General features: G+C 43.5%; 1 protein-coding gene across 9 annotated transcripts in view; it reads left to right on the plus strand.

Annotated features, from left to right (window-relative positions):
* CACNA2D1 (calcium voltage-gated channel auxiliary subunit alpha2delta 1) overlaps nt 1-12,440 on the plus strand; it is an 846,695-nt gene that overhangs the window by 81,941 nt on the left and 752,314 nt on the right. The gene's annotated exons all lie outside the window — the stretch shown is intronic.

Below are 12,440 nucleotides of genomic sequence, written 5' to 3' on the forward strand. Positions count from 1 at the left end.
TAAACGAAAACTCAAAGAAGCTTGCTCTGGGAAAATGTGTAGGTGGCTACTGACCTTCTTATGACAATGTTAGTTCATGACTGTTTCTAGCATAAGTGCTTTTTAGGCTAAATACTTTTAGTAAGCATGGACAAAACATGAGGATACTGCACACCACATGCAAGAACACATATATGAATATAAATGGGTGTTTTATGACTTTAAGACCATAATAAAATGAATATGGCTATTCACAGATTTTGCAGTAAAGTGTATTAAAGGTGAGGTGTATATTACTGTATATATAAATGGGTCCACACATAGACCGGATGGGCCAAATCACATATATTAAACTAAGCAATATTGTATATAACTTAACAGTACCCTTCTTTAAAGTGAACCTCCAGACTAAAAATCGACTCAGCAGCACTGAAAAGGCTTTGTGTTTCTTAAACAGTTTCACAGCATCAGAACTTTGTTTCTCTTATTCAAGCATCATTTTTAGCTGCACAGAAGAACACTGCTTGGGCTTTTTTCCCCTGATGCTGTGCAAAGCATGATGGGATTTCTGGTTTTGTTTTGTTTTTGTTTTTTTTGTTTTGTTTTTTTGTTTTTTTACATTTTGAATTTGACATTTGAAGCCTAGTGTGTGCAGCTGGGAGGGGTAATCAGGACACAGGATAGTTGGAACTGTGTCTCCTGCTCCTTGTCACCTCCTTTCAACCAAAAAGATGGCTGCCCCATAACAAAGATGGCAGCCCCCATGAATCACAAACATTTGCCTGTTATTTTAAAACAGGGTGGGTAAGAGATTATATTACCTATCTATTCTAATTAACATAACTAATGTAACTTGATGACAGTATGTTTGTTTAGGCTGAAGTTCCCCTTTAACAACTATCAAAGTGTGATCTGTGTAACTATGCAACCATCTGCTATTTTGTCAATCATACAGCTTTCTGAATGGGTTAACAATAATGTATAGATATATAGCTGAGAAAGGTCCTTTCAATAGGATGTGCAAAAAAGCATCCAGTCCTTTAAATGGTAGTCCACTAAACCCACTTTCAATACTTAAAGCAGTAGGATCAGCCATACTATGCCAGGGGAAAAAAAACACATATATAAGTAGATAAATACTTGATCTACTTACATAACACATGTATTATACTGTCCACGTTTTGATTTCAGTGAATGTTCTATAGTAAATGACAAGAATTCTGTTAGTGGTGGGGGCCATGTCTTTTGCCCACAGTTAAGGCTAACTCGTCATGTCATTTCTGCCCTTAACTTTTTTCTTGTCTCCTCCAATCTCTGAGTCGCCTCAGCTTTGCTTGTAAACACAATTGATTAGGGGATTAGGTTTCAGATAAGCAGCAGGCAGGAAAATAAAGGAGAGGAGGAATACATTATAGATAAAAAGAACCCCCAGCATGCAATTCTTTGGCACGGACTACTAAAGGGCCAGTGCTCCTTAAGTATGTGATAACTCCAAATCATAACAGCAGAAAAAGTTTTGAAAGTTTTTTTTTGAATGCAGGATTAGCATCTTTATCACTTAATACACTCAGACCAGTTGCTGTTGAAATTAGATTTTTATGGTGACAATACTGCTTTAAATAGTTTTAAAAGGACATATAATGTCTTCAAGATTCAACAGAATATTGTAGTAGAAAACTTAATTCACTTTTATTGGCACAAAATTACAAATATGATCCTTTTCATAATGGATCTAATCCACACATTCAATCGCACGGCATCAGAGGCCATAGTCAGGACAAAACGATTCTAAATGAAAATGACAAAACATATAATCTGGCCAGATTATATGTTCTGTGATAGTCATGAAGATTGAGCATGGATTCGATCCCTTATGAAAAGGAAAATTTTTGTTCCAATAAATGTGACGTTTTCTACTGAAATATTCTTTTGTGGTGTCTTCGGAAATTGTATGTCCTTATAAATGATATGTCCTTATAAAACTATATAAGTTTATGGGTAATGAATGTGCTACCTCTCTGCTGTGTGGCTTCTGCCCATTGACATATTACTGTTTCGTGCTTGGCCTACTTGCTCCATCTATTGGGCCACATTCATGGGTCATCTACTTTTTTTTTTTTTTTACTGTTCTATACTAAATTACAGTATGTATGATATGCAGTATGTATCCTGGCCCAGCTTGTTTGTGTGGCAATATTTGTATATCGAACAAACCACAAACACAGAACATTTATATTGCGCTTTTCTTCTGGCGGACTCAAAGCGCCAGAGCTGCAGCCACTGGGACGTGCTCTATAGGCAGTAGCAGTGTTAGGGAGACTTGCCTAAGGTCTCCTACTGAATAGGTGCTAGCTTACTGAACAGGCAGAGCCGAGATTCGAACCCAGGTCCTCCTGTGTCAGAGGCAGAGCCCTTAACCATTACACCATCCAGCCACCGCTGGATACTGTAATATATATGGTAACTTCAATACACTTTACTGCTAAATCTACCAGGTGTGCATACAGATACAATACAATACAATACAATACAATACAATACAATACAATACAATACACATGTCATTGGATTGGCATAGGCTGGAGTTACATATAGAAACCAAGAAGTTTAATAGGTTTGAAATGGCAGTCCAGACATTTTTCCTAGCACAGGGTTCCTGGAAAAATTACTACTGTGTAGTTTTTGAGGCATCGAAGTGACGTTAGTGTCAAACACAACAGCAATAAATATACTGAGTAAATATGCTACATATTAGTTTTATGCATGGCAAGATTAAGCATTATTAAGTCTCGTACCCAGTAAATCTATATATCTCACCTTCCTCCTATGAAAATCATCATCCTGTTTAGGCAATTATGAAAAGATTTTTCTATGGCAATCTGCAAGCTATTGCTAGGTCGGTTGCTCTATAGCTATATTTAGAGTGGCTGAATGATGTACACATTACTCAAGAATCATGTAAATTTAATGTGGTTCATCAGCGGAACACCCTTTCATTCCATTTATGTAATAAAAAGGAGAACTGAAGTTGGAAACCCTCCCAAAGAGCCCATTCACACTTGCATTTCTAATGTTGTTCTGCATAAAACCCCAATGCATATTTCATGCCCAACTCTATGGCTCAGTCTCTCTGCAATGATTTTATCTTTATAGCTGTCATTACTATGAAACGAAGGGAAATCCAAACAAAATATTTATGTAACACTGAAACATTTTTTTTCCAAACCCATTTTTTTCCACAATGTAGTAAATTATACAATAAGAGAGGCATGATGGATACATCAAAAATGTTAATGACCTGTTCCTCTGATGTAAAACTAGTATTTCATATGGAGACAAGAGTGTTTCTCCAGAGCTAGAACATGCATCACTTGAAGTGGACATGAAGACAAATATTTAAAGAGGAACTCCAGTGAAAATAATTTAATATAAAAAGGTGCTTAATTTTTACAATAATTATGTATACATGATTTAGTCAGAGTTTGCTCATTGTAAAATCTTTCCTCTCCCAGATTCACATTCTGACATGTATTACATGGTGACATTGTTACTGTGGGCAGATTATGTAGCTGTTCTGGCTTTAACAGACAGCTATAAACAGCCATTTCCTGTGTGTGTCATTGTTACATTGTGGCAGTTTGCCCAGAGTACTGTACGGTACCAGAGCCTCTTGTGGGAGGGGTTTCAGCACAAAATCAGTCATACAGCGCCCCCTGATGGTCTGTTTGTGAAAATCATTATATTTTTCATGTAAAAGTGGGTATCAGCTACTGATTGGGATAAAGTTCAATTCTTGGTCGGAGTTTCTCTTTAAGGACATGTAGTGAGAGGGAGGCTGCCATATGTATTTCCTTTTAAAAAATGCAAATTCCTTGGATGTCCTGCTGATCCTTTTAGCCACAGACCCTGAACAAGCATGCAGATCAGATGATCACACACCTGAAACAAGCCACATGCTTGTTTCAGGTGTGTGATTGAGGGAAGGAACACACTAGGCAGAATCACATGAGGTTTCCCTATAGCACATAGTGGAAATGTTGATTCTGCCTAGTGTGTTCCTACCCTCAGACACTACTGATGCAAGAAGGATCAGCAGGACTTGTCAGACTACTGGTATGGTTTAAAAGAAAATAAATATGGCAGCCTCCATATATCCCTCAGGTGTCCTTTAACCTCCTTAGCGGTGTGCCCGACACTGTCGGGCATACCGCTCGCTGACCCCAGGAGTCCCCAAGTATAAATTTAACAGATCACACTTTAGTAAAAACTTTAGCTAGCACTAGGCCAGCAAGTACAGGTGGCCGGCACCCCCACCCCCATTGCTGCTGATGCCCCCGCTAATACATTACCCAGTCTGGTTCCAGCGGTCTGCGCAGCCTCCTGCGCATCTCCGGTCCTCTCTATGGGGAGGATCTGGTCTGAGCATGACGTCATGACGCAGCAACTAAAAATGCAAATGATCTGTCTGCACAACTGCGTGATGCAAACTGAAGCTTTAACAAGTGGATGTTGATCTAGTTCTAGAGGGAAAATTATTAAATCTTTGAGCGTGTCAAAATAAGTATTGGAGGGCCTTGTGCTGGACATCGATACGAAAAAGCTTTAATGGCAGATATTTCTATAAGTCTTAGAAAATTGAATATTGAGTTGAGGCAAGGATGGTTCAGAAGTTGATGGTTTCAGCATTTCTGAACTGCACATTTTCTAAAACTTCAGGTTTCTAGTTTCCTGTGGTTAGCTTTCTTTTTTCAACTGCCTTTCAGCTATTCTGTGTAGAGTGTTAGAGAACTGTTTACCCAGCGTGACATTAGGTCACATGTGAGTTAAACAAGGGATTGACTCTAGTTGAGCCTCAGGGTGGCCATACATGGGCTGACATCTCATTGAATACAACATGAAATAAGACATTGGTCTATTCCAGAAGGTTTGTGTCTGATCCAATAGAAATCTCCTTCCAGAACAGCCCAATATGAGCACAGTGTGTATTTGTGAAATCATCCAGTGTCATTTTCTTTACAGAAAGGAGCAGAAGTGAATTGCTATATGTTGCAAAGCAATCCTCAAAATAATTTTCTGCAAATATAGTAATTATTACAAATCTGCTTGGTCTGATTATTACAAATGATGATTTGATGTTCAATCCCCTGAGCCGAAATACTGCTATACGCTATACAACCGCACCAAGAGCTGCCATAGATGGAAAATGCAATTTTTTGCCCTATTAGAATTGGGCAAAAAAAAAAAAAATTGTATAGGTTATGGCAAGCCTAAGAGCTTGTGAAGTCTCTTGTGAGATCCAGGCCCTGCCAGGGTGAATCAGGGAAAACAAAGCTTGACTTGCGGCAAAAAAGGGACATTTGGGCGCATGGTGGCAACCACTATCAGGCATTGAAATTTGCCACCTTTGCTGAAAATCACAGCTTTTATAATGGCGTAACTTGCAGCACAGAAGGGAAATTATGAATCGCGGGGGCTGAGGCATGCGGATATGCAAATTGCAGCTTTGCATAGCAGGAGCTCCCTTGGCACCAGCGATACTATCCGGGACCTCCAAGTGCCAAAATATACCTTCTTCCCCACAGATCCCTGCTTTATGGTGACATCTTTGGGCGCCCAAATTTACTAACTGTGCCGCAAATTGCGGCGTGTGGGCTGGGTTAGGGCTAGGCAACACAGGGATGGGTTAGAGTTGGGCATTGGTAGTGGAGGGTTCTGTAAGAGTAGGATTAGTTTTATTCGTAGTAAAATAGTGGCTCAGTTGTGTTGTGGGTGTGCAGGCTTTGTGCGGTGGCTTAGTCAGTTGTGGTGTGCGCGTGCAGGCTTTGGGCGGTGGCTCAGTTGTGGTGTGCATCCGCAGGCTTTTTGCGGTGGCTCAGTTGTGGTGTGCGTGCGCAGAATTTGTGTGGTGGCTTAGTCAGCATGGTGTGTGTGCCCAGGCTTTGTGCTGTGGCTCAGTTGTGATATGTGAGCGCAGGCTTTGTGCGGTGGCTTAGTCAGTTGTGTGCGTGTGCAGCTTTGTGCGGTGGCTCAGTTGTGGTGTGCATGTGCAGCTTTGTGCGGTGGCTCAGTTGTGGTGTGTGAGCGCAGGCTTTGTGTGGTGGCTTAGTCAGTTGTGGTGTGCGTGTGCAGCTTTGTGCGGTGGCTCAGTTGTGGTGTGCGTGTGCAGCTTTGTGCGGTGGCTCAGTTGTGGTGTGTCTGTGCAGCTTTGTGCGGTGGCTCAGTTGTGGTGTGTCTGTGCAGCTTTGTGCGGTGGCTCAGTTGTGGTGTGTCTGTGCAGCTTTGTGCGGTGGCTCAGTTGTGGTGTGTCTGTGCAGCTTTGTGCGGTGGCTCAGTTGTGGTGAGCGTGCAGCTTTGTGTGGTGGCTCAGTTGTGGTGAGCGTGCAGCTTTGTGTGGTGGCTCAGTTGTGGTGTGTGTGTGTGCAGCTTTGTGCGGTGGCTCAGTTGTGGTGTGTCTGTGCAGCTTTGTGCGGTGGCTCAGTTGTGGTGAGCGTGCAGCTTTGTGTGGTGGCTCAGTTGTGGTGTGTGTGTGTGTGTGCAGCTTTGTGCGGTGGCTCAGTTGTGGTGTGTGTGTGTGTGTGCAGCTTTGTGCGGTGGCTCAGTTGTGGTGTGTCTGTGCAGCTTTGTGCGGTGGCTCAGTTGTGGTGTGCGTGTGCAGCTTTGTGCGGTGGCTCAGTTGTGGTGTGCATGTGCAGCTTTGTGCGGTGGCTCAGTTGTGGTGTGCGTGTGCAGCTTTGTGCGGTGGCTCAGTTGTGGTGTGTGAGCGCAGGCTTTGTGGTGGCTTAGTCAGTTGTGGTGTGCGTGTGCAGCTTTGTGCGGTGGCTCAGTTGTGGTGTGCGTGTGCAGCTTTGTGCGGTGGCTCAGTTGTGGTGTGTGAGCGCAGGCTTTGTGCGGTGGCTCAGTTGTGGTGTGCGTGTGCAGCTTTGTGCGGTGGCTCAGTTGTGGTGTGTGTGTGCAGCTTTGTGCGGTGGCTCAGTTGTGGTGTGTGAGCGCAGGCTTTGTGTGGTGGCTTAGTTAGTTGTGGTGTGCGTGTGCAGCTTTGTGCGGTGGCTCAGTTGTGGTGTGCGTGTGCAGCTTTGTGCGGTGGCTCAGTTGTGGTGTGCGTGTGCAGCTTTGTGCGGTGGCTCAGTTGTGGTGTGTGAGCGCAGGCTTTGTGCGGTGGCTCAGTTGTGGTGTGCGTGTGCAGCTTTGTGTGGTGGCTCAGTTGTGGTGTGTGTGTGCAGCTTTGTGCGGTGGCTCAGTTGTGGTGTGTGAGCGCAGGCTTTGTGTGGTGGCTTAGTTAGTTGTGGTGTGCGTGTGCAGCTTTGTGCGGTGGCTCAGTTGTGGTGTGTGTGCAGCTTTGTGCGGTGGGCTCAGTTGTGGTGTGCATGTGCAGCTTTGTGCGGTGGCTCAGTTGTGGTGTGTGAGCGCAGGCTTTGTGTGGTGGCTTAGTCAGTTGTGGTGTGCGTGTGCAGCTTTGTGCGGTGGCTCAGTTGTGGTGTGTCTGTGCAGCTTTGTGCGGTGGCTCAGTTGTGGTGAGCGTGCAGCTTTGTGTGGTGGCTCAGTTGTGGTGTGTGTGCGTGTGCAGCTTTGTGCGGTGGCTCAGTTGTGGTGTGTCTGTGCAGCTTTGTGCGGTGGCTCAGTTGTGGTGTGCGTGTGCAGCTTTGTGCGGTGGCTCAGTTGTGGTGTGCATGTGCAGCTTTGTGCGGTGGCTCAGTTGTGGTGTGCATGTGCAGCTTTGTGCGGTGGCTCAGTTGTGGTGTGCGTGTGCAGCTTTGTGCGGTGGCTCAGTTGTGGTGTGCATGTGCAGCTTTGTGCGGTGGCTCAGTTGTGGTGTGTGAGCGCAGGCTTTGTGGTGGCTTAGTCAGTTGTGGTGTGCGTGTGCAGCTTTGTGCGGTGGCTCAGTTGTGGTGTGCGTGTGCAGCTTTGTGCGGTGGCTCAGTTGTGGTGTGTGAGCGCAGGCTTTGTGCGGTGGCTCAGTTGTGGTGTGCGTGTGCAGCTTTGTGCGGTGGCTCAGTTGTGGTGTGTGTGTGCAGCTTTGTGCGGTGGCTCAGTTGTGGTGTGTGAGCGCAGGCTTTGTGTGGTGGCTTAGTTAGTTGTGGTGTGTGTGTGTGCAGCTTTGTGCGGTGGCTCAGTTGTGGTGTGGGTACACAGGCTTTGTGCGATGGCTTAGTCAGTTGTGGTGTGCATGCGCAGGCTTTGTGCGGTGGCTCAGTTGTGGTGTGCATGCGCAGGCTTTGTGCGGTGGCTCAGTTGTGGTGTGCGTGTGCAGCTTTGTGCGGTGGCTCAGTTGTGGTGTGTGTGTGCAGCTTTGTGCGGTGGCTCAGTTGTGGTGTGTGTGTGCAGCTTTGTGCGGTGGCTCAGTTGTGGTGTGTGAGCGCAGGCTTTGTGTGGTGGCTTAGTTAGTTGTGGTGTGTGTGTGTGTGCAGCTTTGTGCGGTGGCTCAGTTGTGGTGTGGGTACACAGGCTTTGTGCGATGGCTTAGTCAGTTGTGGTGTGCATGCGCAGGCTTTGTGCGGTGGCTCAGTTGTGGTGTGCATGCGCAGGCTTTGTGCGGTGGCTCAGTTGTGGTGTGCATGCGCAGGCTTTGTGCGGTGGCCCAGTTGTGGTGTGCATGCGCAGGCTTTGTGCGGTGGCTCAGTTGTGGTTTGCGTGCACAGGCTTTGTGAGGTGGCTTCGTCAGTTGTGGTGTACGCACGCAGGCTTTGTGCGGTGGCTCAGTTGTGGTGTGTGCGCAGTTGTTTGTGCATTATGACATCCTTGGCTTAGTATATAGGATGCAGTTAAGGTATTTATTATGTTTTAACTGTATACCTGAATTAAATAGTTTTTAAACTTTAATGGAGTTCAAGTTTAGTTCACAAGCTCAGAATTTGCTTATGCTTTAAAGGAGTTCTCTACTTTGGGTTGAATGTGAAAACCCATTTAGAGAATGAGTGGTGCTTGCTCTCCCCCTCAGACCCCTGCTGTTCTGCTAATTGAAACCGCTCAGTACTTTAGCTTGGAGTGCCAAGCATTTCCAACACAGCTCTTGCTTTGGGAAGCCATTGATTGTGTCTGCCTACAGAACGTGTAAGATCACACAGCAGACGCTTAGTATTTTCTGAAGCCTTTTGAAAAGCGATGCATCTTTGGCCATTTTGACATACATGGGCATGATTTACAATTTGATTTTGACCCAGACAGCCATAAAATGCTGGGTAATACATGAGAAAGCAGATACTGAAGTGAGCACAACTAATTTGCTCTTCTTAAACATAAATACGGTAATTATTGTAATTTGACAATTTAATCATAATGCTCAGCTGATTCTTATGAAGTGCCTGAATGACTCTCAATCAGCACAAGTCACCTCACATAATTGTCATACCATCAGCAGCAAACGGTGAACGTTTCTTTATAAGTGCTCTAGCAATTTGCCTGCATGGTAGTTAGTGATCTTGTAGTCAAAGGGGAAGTGTATTATAAAGCCAGTGTAAACCATGCAGTGAGTTCTTCAATATCTTCTTTTGTACGGTTGTAGTGCAATATTTTCGCAGGATGATTTTAGATTTAATGTTTCATCTGCAGGGATACGATGAGTTTTACAATAAACTATATTAGAGAATGAGTCATTTGGTGGCATGGTCAGTGAGATGCAAATCCAAGTTCATGCAGGATTATGCAAATATTGTATGCAAATTCATGCAGCGTTTGAATTGACCAGTTGAATGAGGTTGACTTTGGTCTATTTTCAAGCTGAATATATTGTACATGCGGAATTGTTTCTCATTGACCATCACTAGTAGATCACTGAGATGCAAAATAGCTCGAGTTGATGCAGCATTATTGCAAATTTTGTATGCAAATGTATGCAGCTTGAAAATGAACCAATCAAATCCGGCTTAGGTAAAATTTGGTCCATTTTCAAGCTGCATAAAATTGCATGAAAAATTTGCATAATCCTGCATTAACATGATTACTATTGTATAGTTCCTACCCTGAATTCATTTACAGCAGAACTGCTTTCTTAGGATAGGATAAGGTACATATTATTGTGGTGTCACTCAGATCGGCGAATGACAGCTTTCCCTGCTACCACTAAACTCTGAGGCGGCGTTAAATAGTATTCCCCCTCCGAGTTGTCACAACTTGGAGGGAGATGTAATTCGGGGTCTGGCAGTTGCCAGAGCAACAAATTACCCCTATGAGGGGTGCGCATCATAGCAAAACAGCTATGACGGTGCTCTGCTCTCAAAGCTGCACACTGAGATGAACTGATTTGTTAGGCTAGGTCCACCCTTGTATACAAAATTGTGCATGTATAAAAGGAAATACATGTCAGCTTCTTTATACCTCTGTTAAGTCAGTTAAGTTATCCTTTAAAGGGAACCAGAGCTGAAGTAAAGAAAAGATTCTATACATACCTGGGGATTCGTCCAGCCCCATACGTGCTGATCGATCCCACGCTGCCATCCACCGCTGCCCGCATCTACGAGAACAGGCTCCTGTCACTGACGTCATTGGAGCCGGGCTACGCTGGAGGAGTGCACCCTCTACGCATCTCTCCAGCGGCCTCCGGCAGAGATACGCAAAGAGCGCACTTTTGCTATGCTAGACTGGCTCCGACTGACGGAACAGCGGGGAGACGGTTCTCCTAGATGCGGGCAGCGGTGGATGGCGGTGTGGGATCGATCAGCGGGTATGGGGCTGGAGGAAGCCCCAGGTATGTATAGAATAATTTCTTTACATTAGATCTGGTTCTCTTTAAGTATGTTTTCATACGCCATAGCAGTCTGATGACCACCTAAGATGGTCTGGTGCAGGAGTATGTGTGTGAAATGTGATTGTGATGTGTTGGATCAGTCCATTTATTATGAAATCAGTAAGCTTGCACTAGTGAATTCAGATACAGTTTGCTAACCATTGATTACTTTTGAAATTAAAAGAGATGGGTTTAGTAGTGATGAATGTACCAGATTAGACATCCATATCAGATCGTAGTCTAATTTCAGTATATATTTTGTATTCTGTATTTTGTATCATTTTTTTTGTATTTTGTTACTAATTACTGTAAGTATCTTGCATATTGGTGTACACCATTGTCTGTATTATGTACCCCATGTTTGTTTCTTACTTTGTACAGCGCCGTGGAATATGTTGGCTCTTTATAAATCAATAATAATAAGTCTGATTAAGAATGTACCGATCTTCTGCTTGATGGTGTTTTAAGCTATGTGGCAATTGCCCTTCTGTCATGCCTCTACCCGACTCATCCAACTAAAAGTTTACCACTGCGATCAATTGATAAATCATCTGAAATCAATAATAAGCTCATTGACAGGATTTGGTCAATTAATCTAATGTATGGCCACTTTTATAGGGCAGCAGACGTGGGCCTGAAATCACCACAATTTTCTATCATATGCTGCTAATGTGTTACTTGCTGTGACTAAAGAATTTAGCCAATCTCCTGTCCCTTTCATAGGGTTGCCAATGTGTCGCAATACTGCCTTCGTACTTAGCTATGTGTAGAGAGAGAGAGAGAGATGTCTTAAGGGCATCCAGTTATGAAGGCTATAGGTGACAGACATTCTTGATCTTTCCAATATGCACTCAAAATCCACGAATATGAAAACCAAACCTAAATAATGAAGAATATGTGACCTGGTGAAGTGTCAGCACATTCATCTGTTTTTTTTTTTTTGTTTTTTTTTTGCAGTATATAATTATACCAAGCACAGAAAATGAGATTTATTTTTTTAAATCCAAATGTTAAAATTCCAAGTTTAACTAGCAAGCACTGACAGACATGTAATAAAGTCCAAGGTAAAAGTCTGCTGGCTTCAGCTATATGTAGATAACATCAGCACCTGCAAACAGTTTGTTGTTTTGTGTTGCCTGTGTGTGATTGGATGGTTCTTTTATAACGCAGTAAGCCTCAGTGACAGAGCCTTGGCAAAACAAGAGATGTAAATCTTTATCTAGCATGATCCTCTTAAAAGAAGTGAATGTACATGTAAACCTGAGCCAGCTTGAATAACAGCGGGTCATTTATTGACAGGTACTGGTAATTAGTAAATGTACCTTTGGTGTTAGCTTGGCCTTCATAAAAAATAAAAAAAATAAAAAAAAAATTGGGTCTGTCTTCAAAAAAAGGACATTTTTTAATTAGACTCTGAAGCAAAATGAACGCAAGCCTTATTAGGTGAGCACTGGCACCTGGCAAAGTAACAGCTTGATGTGTCTAATTTTGTAATTAGTCTATAAAAACAGTGTTTTGTAGGCTTTCTTCGAGCAATCTAATTCAAGTCTATCGTGTGTCTTTTTAATTTACAAAGACAAACTGACTAACTCAAGCTGTTTAACACCTAAAGGTGGGTACACACTTCAGATAAAAGTCTTTGGAAAATGAAAGATCACAGACCAATTTTACCACCTTCCATGTGGTATGAGAGCCATACTCTACACCAGTGGTCCTCAAACTAAGGCCCGCGGGCCGAATG

Source organism: Hyperolius riggenbachi, chromosome 3 (assembly GCF_040937935.1).
Source record: "Hyperolius riggenbachi isolate aHypRig1 chromosome 3, aHypRig1.pri, whole genome shotgun sequence".
NCBI lineage: Eukaryota > Metazoa > Chordata > Amphibia > Anura > Hyperoliidae > Hyperolius > Hyperolius riggenbachi.